Here is an 8357-nt window from a genome sequence, read left to right as displayed (position 1 = left end):
CGTTTAAAGTACCTTTCCCAAAGACACAACGTCGGACCGAGCTTTTTCTCGAACCCCTGAACCGCAATCTCACGATTACAAGTCCAGTAGCCTAACCACCAGACAACCGACCCCACCACATACTGAGTGGTCTTAAATTAGAAGACACGGTTATGAGAAAACGTATTTCTGGGGAGACAAGAATCACTGGGATTCCCATTGGCCTGTGTCTCCGAACTTCTATATATTAAATAAAAGCTCTCCCTCCGGTAACAACATTGTTCTTGGCGCTGGCTCTAAAATAAATACCGAGTGGTCGAAGAGTGTCCAACCTTTCTTCCAATCGTTCTTATTTGTTGTTGTTTCTATCAATTATAATGCTTTTTTATATTTTTACGTTACAACCAGTCAGTATTGTTTGACGATATCCTTTCGTCTTCGCTTGCTCTTGGGGAAACAATACGGGGGGGGGGGATTATTTATAAAGAAAAATATGACTAGATGTCCCCAATTGAGCGTCATTGCCGCGGAGAGGAAAGGTTACACTTTTCACCAGAATCAGAATGCGCTCGAGGTTCTGTCTGATGCTGACAACCCAATTCTCTCCCCTCACGTTGCACGTTCTTTTCCCTTACGTCAACACAGCGACAACTGTGTGACCTTTCCATTGACACTTCCAACAACGCCGGCGGAATATTTGTATGAAATCATGCATGCACTGAGAGTTGAGGCTGGCCGAGCATGCGGGGAGCCTAATGTTTCTCTGGGACTGCTTTCTTGACGTCCCCAAACTCCGCCCCATGTTTCCCCGTGGCTTGTTTGCGTGCTTATGAGAAAATGGTATAGGTTTAACGCCTCTATGAACGCTATTAGGGTTATTAAAGAGGCGGGGCCTCCGAGTTTAACGTCAATCTGCAAAGGGACCCACAGCCAAAGAGGACACTCATGTAAAGTGCCTTTCCTAAGATTACAACGTCGGGCGAGTTGAGGCTCGAACCCTCGAACCCGCAATCTCTCGATTACTGGTCCGGCAGCAAAACCACTCGACTGCCGACGCTACCGTTTGCTAATAAGATTGTCATTACGGTAAGTAAGCTTTTTAAAAATAGCAGTAAGAGAACATTTCAATATTGGTTTTTAATTGGTCAGTGTATAAGAGAGAGAGACATTGCAACATGCTCGAAATCGAAAAAAGTATTCGGAAAGCAACACCTCCCCCCTCCCCCACCCCACACCCCCTTTTGCCCCTTTTCATCGATGTTAAAATCTTCAAGCTATCTCGATTACTTTACGACACTGTTGGGACCTATATGATTTATAATAATACTATTAAACAAAGGGACTGCCTCACTCAAAAATCTCAAAAAATAATCATTTAAGTCCCATCAGAAACAGTGAGGAATTTTTTTTAAGGATTCTTTTTACTTTTAGTTTTATCATATTAATTACAGGTGGTGCATCAACATCCGCTTATCAAACCCCAAACAAGACAATAATAAAGTCTACATTGATTGACAAAGCAAGCAGAAAACATGCAATTCGACGGGTCAAAGATTTTAGAAACTGCACTTATATGCCATGGTGTCTTTTGAATTATAATATCATTAAAAGAAACCAAAGGGTTATGAGTCGTCACAGACTTGTATCAGTATCCAGAACTGTGCCTCGAATTTGACATAATGCCTGTTCACTATGGAGCGCACGATTTGACATAATGTGGAACTACATGAAGGATACGGTTGCTACAAAGAGATGGGCTGCTATGGCACAATGAGGCAAATTTAGCTTACATGAAGACAAGTTCGCACCACGGTGCGCACTCCTCGTTCAATAAACTCTGTGTGTGAGCAATTGCATGCCCTTTTCATGGTGAACTGAACTGTCGAAGAAAACCTGCTAAACGTGCTCGGCAAAGCGTGCTGTGCTTGATGCGATCAAGGATCTGTGGCTAGGCTCCAGTCTAAGACAGCCTAGACCTGTAGCTATAATACAGCATGCACTCAGGGTGGTCTGCTTAACTTACCTGCTCTCCCCCCGCACTGTCTGGTAGCCGGTGGTCCGTCTGGGGTCACCACCAGACCAGAATGTTCAGAACTCCACACACCGATGGACGAGTTTCATGGTTCTTCGTGGCAGTAGGTGATCGCAGGAGGTGATCGTAAAGTTTTCGTCAAGTTCACAAAATAAAAACCCGCTTCGACTACTCCTGCATTTTCTCAAAAGTCACCTATTTATAGCCTAAGCCAGGCGTCTACCTAGAGACCTCTGTCGACGAGAGATTTTATTACGGCACCTGTGGATAAGTCAACTGTGAATCAAGCAACAGTCCCCTTTTTAAACAGCGGGTTAAAATTTATTGTGAGAAAAAAATATCCCAATTTTCTTAGGAGTATTTTCCCCTTAACAGTTTTCTTCTCTTTCTGTAGGTATTTTATTAATCAAACCTGGAATGTTTCAAGAGATTACAGAAAAAAAGAAATTCCAGAAAGGAAATGATTTTTTTTTCAGTTTCCTAACTTAGTGAGGTTTTGAAGTCCAGTGTTTGAGTGGTGGGTAATGAGGCAAGATAGAAGAAGATTTTAATTTTTTAACTTCTTGAGTTTTTTACGTAAGAGCAGGAGGCAACGGAGAGAGCACTTCTGGTATAGAGTAGGAGGGATTGGCATGAAGAGAGGCGGAGGGGGATACTGAAACGAGGAAATGGGCCAGTCATTGCTTAACTGTTGATACGTTTTAACAAATTACGTAAAAGGATGTTTGTTTTCTTTGTTTGTATGTTCGTCTGTTTGTTTGTTAGTTTTGACAAATTGCGTTGAATATGTTTACTATCAGGAAAAATATTGAAAATCGATTGGAATTACCATAGTAAATAGAAATATTGTCGACTAAATGGTATGCTGATTCAAATATTATGGAGAAATCTTCCTCTGACTTTTAAACAGAAAGTCTAAGGCAGGTGAGCTCCGGACATGAAAATATTTCCCCAAACACCCAAAGTTTCTTCAGGTCCCATCCTAGGAGTTGCTATTTAAAGCCATTCTCTGGTCCGCAGCTGCCATAGTTCAAGAGATATTTCTGCTGACCTTTCTTATGGGAAGTTTGGAAGAAGTGAGGTCAAACGTGCTGACCTTAGAGGCTTGGTGCTTCTCCGTGTTTGGGTAGGATCTGCCGGACCACGATATGATGGGGGTTGAGTTCGGGTTCGCTTCTCTAAAGCTTGGTAAAGCTTATGGTTTCAAACGGCTGGTCAAAACGGTGTTATTAATTCTGATTTTACTGGGTTTTTTAATACTAAGAAACGTATCTGAAAGTACCTTATACTTTGTTGTCAAAATTTGTGTTTGTAGTTTAGGCTTCATGCAGTATGTATGCAAACAAGTTAACAAAATACTAACCCAGTGTGCAGTTTATGAATCTAAAGTAGACAGTCCCAAAATGCAAGCCTCTTCCATCTCAGCAACTTCTTGTATAGCATTAACAAAATCAAATACGCTCACAATTGAGTGTGAACGTTCTCACACAGACATAATATACACACATATACACACAGACAGACACAGAGAGAGAGAGAGAGAGATAGAGAGAGAGAGAGAGAGAGAGAGACAGAGAGAGAGAGAGAGAGAGAGAGACCTCTTCTCTCCCGCCCGGTCATCCATTCCTCAGTTTACCTCCCGTGTTGTTGCATTAGTGTTGCCATCGCTCACAGCGGCAGATCATAATTTTCCAGTTAACGAACGTCTTTCTGTAGTCAATCAACTCTAACCCAGAGAGACAAATTTCTCTTAACGAGACTCGATAGACTCAATAACGCTTCCACTTCCACTCAGCAGGAAATAGCTGTGAAGAGTTGTTGTTTTTTTAAAGCGCCTCTGTTTTTACTGCTGTCCTGGCTTCTACTTTCCAACCACACCTGAGTGGAGTGGTGGTTCTTGCTAACTTCCAGAACTCTCCATCTCGCCGGGAGCTAGCCACAGTCCAGACACGCGACGTCATATCCTGTTGCTCACTGGACACATGATGGCCGATCGTATGGACATTGTCAGTCAAAACCGCGCTTGACAGGCAATGGTCTGAAACCTTTCAAAATACATTTGATGACGATCTGTCTGCGCTCTGCTTGCATAAGCCCTCCGCTAATTGGCTAATTGGACAAAGGGGAGATGGGAGAGGTAAGCATGCTGGGCCAAGGGAGAGCACCCGTGGATAAACACATTCCAGGGTTATGCCGCTCGACGGGAATTCTCGCGCTTCTGCCAGGCGCTGTGCTTACCTGAGAGATGTGTGTAGGTAGAGTGTATAGCTTGCGAGAGGCAGACGTGAGTGAGTACGACCCAGGAGGGGCTCAGGGAGCGAGCCAGGCGAGTTTGATCCGAAATGTATTGCTAGTGTTTCAGTGTTTACCTAGCCGAAATTTAGGTCAATGTTTTCGGAATGTACCGAGAACGCCCAGCAAAATGTCAAAAACGACAGAGCGTTGCTGTTCTCTTTCCGCTCCCACCCCCGACCCCCAAACTCTCAGCTCTCGTACCTCGGATTCTGATAAGTTGGGGGCGCGCAGACAGAGAACGAACGCCCGTGATAAAATGTGAGTCGTAATGGTCATGATCTCGACTCATCAGCGATACAGAGCTAAGGGCGCTCGTATCGTCTGTACATCACACAGGGCCTGACATAGAGAGAGGAGGAGATGGCGAACAGCTGACGGGCGGGGAGGAGAAGCTAGAAGAAGGAAGAGAGCGGAGGGGTTAGGTGAAATGAGAGAGAGAGGGAGGGAGAAAGATTAGAAAATGGAAAGAGGGATATTCAAGCGATTTGAAAGAGGAGAGGTATGGGGAGAAGGGGAAGGCGGAAAGAATATGAGAGAAAAGAGGTGGTGGAGGAGATGAAAATCAAGGAGAAACAAGGAAGCGATGGGCAAAGGGAAAGAAGCAAGAAAAAGTGAGTTAATAAGAGAAAAAAAAATAAGGGCAAGTATTGAGAAGTAAAGACGTACTGACGCATTCAGTCAAAAATGTAATAAGTTCGGGATAATCCTCTTCAAGCTCAATACGAAAGGAATTGCAAAAACCGTGAACTGACCGATTAAGGATTGGAACAAACAGCTCTTCGGTGGTAGTTTGTTTAGCAGTACGCAGGCGGCTGAAGCATTTGTAAAGGCACTCAAGTAGACGGGTTGCTGGTAATAGAAGTTAAAGATGACAAAGTAAATGGATAACACGGATACACCTGATAGATATTAAATGTACGCTAAAGCTATACAAATAGGTCGAACCCAACTGACGCCCACGCTATTGTACCCCTGTTATATGCATACTCAATAAATACACGCACATTTAAAATATTAAAGCCAAAAAAAGACAAAGAGAGACTCCAGCACGCTGAACCCGCTCTTACTTAGTATTTTAAAACATAGCTACGTCCCCTAAAAAAACCCAATATTTCATACATATTTCAAAACCTTCTCCCGCGCCCAGCAATTTCATTCACCCTAATCCAGGCAAGACAGATTAAATGATAGGGCTTTGTGTACCGAATTTTTCATCCCTGAGCTGAGCCCCCACAGAGGAACGCTTACTACATGTACTCTCTTCTCCTCTTTCATAAATGTCAGGATGCTTAGAGGCCACCAGCGATAGCGAAAAACTTGCAGGATGAACGGCTGAAATCACAAAAAATAATCCCCAGAAAACATCCGTTAGCCCAGATAGCAGTCGGCTTCTTCTGGGAGCACAGGGAGGGGGCGTGGCCACGGAAGTGACGCACACTGAGAAGACACTCAAAACAATTTCGCGGTACTCTTTGGAGCTATTATGTCATATCTTGATCCAAACTGCATTATCAATACGAATCTTCAGTATTTAGTAAGCTGGCAGATCCACTATGATATCCGTGTCTTTTGATGTGTGTGTTGGTTGGGGTTTTGTTTTTTATGCAGTCTTTCCCATGTTTCTATCGTATGCTTAATTGTATTCGGAACTTTCAAGGGGCGTAAAGGGAAAAGGAGGAGTGGGGCAGCGGGGGGAGGGGGGGGTGGTGGTGGCACCCCGTTGTCAAATTTATTACCATTAAGATAAGTGTTATATTTTATTATCTTTTCTCCTGAATTTAATTTGCTTTTTGTCTCCAGGTAAGCCAGCTCACTATACCAGAGTCGCTGTTGAGGCTTCCGTGGAGTTGCAGCAGCAATTGCTTGTTTGTTTGTTTGTTTGTTTGTTTGAATAAAGAGAAATACATTGATACAAAAATGGTCATTTAGTACTGGAAAAAAGTAGAACAGACAGATAGAAACCGTAGGGGGAAAGTGAAGAAGTTGGACCCACCAGTAGCGCGCCCTCCAACCACCCGCGTTGCATTTATGTTAATAAAATAAGCAACGGTAAATATGAGAGCATAGCATGCAATTGATCTCAAAGACAACATTGTGCAAGCAATAAATGTCCTTCCTGCCACACTGGCGTATTATAAGAGAAGGGCAGCTCATGTCACTCGCGGTGTCTGATGATATTATGACACGCCTCTAACTCAAGTGTACCTTAAAAAAAAACCTCTGTTGTACAGAGAGGACCCTTGTATAAAGTAACCCCGTACAACACGCGAGGGTCATGTCTTCACACAACAACCCCCACAAAAAAGAAGTAGAAGCAATTGGAAACTATTTCCCACATCGTGAGTGCATTTATCGCCCAGGCTTTAAGAAAGAAAGAAAGAAAGAAAGAAGGAAAGAAAGAAGGAAGGAAAGAAAGAAGGAAAGAAAGAAAGAAGGAAAGAAAGAAAGAAAGAAAGAAAGAAAGAAAGAAAGAAAGAAAGAAGGAAAGAAAGAAAGAAGGAAAGAAAGAAAGAAAAAAGGAAAAGAAAGAAAGAAAGAAGGAAAAAAGAAGGCAGGAAAGAAAGAAAGAAAAAAAGAAAGAAAGAAAGAGGTGTAAGACGAGCTTGTGCAAGCTAGCTGAAAGACACTGACTGGAAGTAAGATCTTGTACAATCTAGGAGGCCCTCCCCAATAATGTGATGAGAATGCTAAGAGGACATTAAGTCGGCCGGCGTGCCTCGAGTGTTGCCCTTGTCTTCCAGGACACGCAAAATGTCAGTCTGATGACAGGTACAACAACAAATAAAATTGCGAGCACGGGAGGGGGAATGTGCGGGGATAATGCATCGAGAATCTTAAGGGTCCACTGTCTCGCCACTTTCCCCCTAAGTTCATTTTACTTGTTACATGTTCAGCATTATTTGGGGGAATCGAAAGCTGCTTCAACTGTACATTTGGAACGTCTTGTATTTTTGTTTTTGTTTTTGGTAATGTTTTTGTTTTATTTTTAAGGGGTGCTTTTTCTGTTAGTTTGTGTGTGGGGGCGGGGGGGGGTTAGATGGAAAAAGGGGAGGGGGTGCTACTTTGTGATTTGTTTTTTGCTTTGTTTTGTCTGCTCCTGGGTAGGGGTAGAAGGCTGTCTTCCGAGTTGTTACCTGCTTTTATTTTCTTGTAAACAACAAGTGAACAAACCAAAATAATTTTAGAATGTTAAACTGAAGAACTGTCCACTTGTCACTATAAATCTGGATTTGCTGTATTGGTGTTGTTTTTATTGTTCTGGGGGTGTTCTCTTTCTGAAGTTGAGCTTTAATTTTTTTTCGTGAGCTCAGGGCAATCCATGAAGACACTTACAATACAATGCATAATAGCTAGCTAGAGCAGATCAGATGAGTTTTTCGTTAATACTTCACACTACATATGATAATAGTAGTGTCAGGCTAAGAAGGGGAATTGTAAAAATACGCAAGCAAAAGCCCTGGTAGTGAAAACGTCTATCGTCCTTATCTCCCCTTCTTCTTTTTTATGTTTGTTACTCTCTTGTAACACCTCTAATCTTCTGGCACTCATATGACCTTATGCAGTTGCGAGCGCCGTAAAACCCTCTAAAAAAACAAAAAAAGTGAAAACGTACGCCATGAAGACACGTTTTGATTTAAAAGTTTGTCGCGCTACATGGATTAGTCCTTGATAGTACAAAATGTATCTTGGTATAATACATGGAGCTTAGGCAGGTTTCGAGTTTCCCAGACTCCCCTAACACCTCATTTATGAAGGTCACAGCTTGCAGGTCTTGATTTCGGTTTCCGAATACAAAACAGATTAAGAGCACACGAGGGTGGACATATTTATGAGTATAATTGGATTTACTCTGTGTGTACAGTTTTATGTTGGAGATGACCAACTGTCGCAAACCACGGAGTTGTTTGTACAATTAAAAAAAGTAGCAGAAGTTGTTTTTTTCCCCGCTTCCTTGCATCTCGAATTCAAAACGTACTCTTTAGCCTTTATATGTCTATCCGCGGTCCCTCTCTCGCTTCCTCTCTCTTTTTCCTAACTCTCTCTAGCCAAC

General features: G+C 42.6%; 1 long non-coding RNA gene across 1 annotated transcript in view; it reads left to right on the top strand.

Moving 5' to 3' along the window:
• Positions 1 to 6224, top strand: part of LOC118478671 — a 13020-nt gene extending 6796 nt beyond the window's left edge. Inside the window, exon 2 of the long non-coding RNA XR_004859219.1 lies at positions 6107 to 6224. This is a non-coding gene — a long non-coding RNA (uncharacterized LOC118478671). The remainder of the gene's footprint in view (positions 1 to 6106) is intronic.
• The last annotated feature ends 2133 nt before the right edge of the window (positions 6225 to 8357 follow it).

This window comes from Aplysia californica, unplaced genomic scaffold (genome assembly GCF_000002075.1).
Source record: "Aplysia californica isolate F4 #8 unplaced genomic scaffold, AplCal3.0 scaffold00812, whole genome shotgun sequence".
Taxonomy (NCBI): domain Eukaryota; kingdom Metazoa; phylum Mollusca; class Gastropoda; order Aplysiida; family Aplysiidae; genus Aplysia; species Aplysia californica.
The sequence above is the reverse complement of the archived record's forward strand: the minus strand, read 5'-3'. Positions and strand labels throughout refer to the sequence as shown.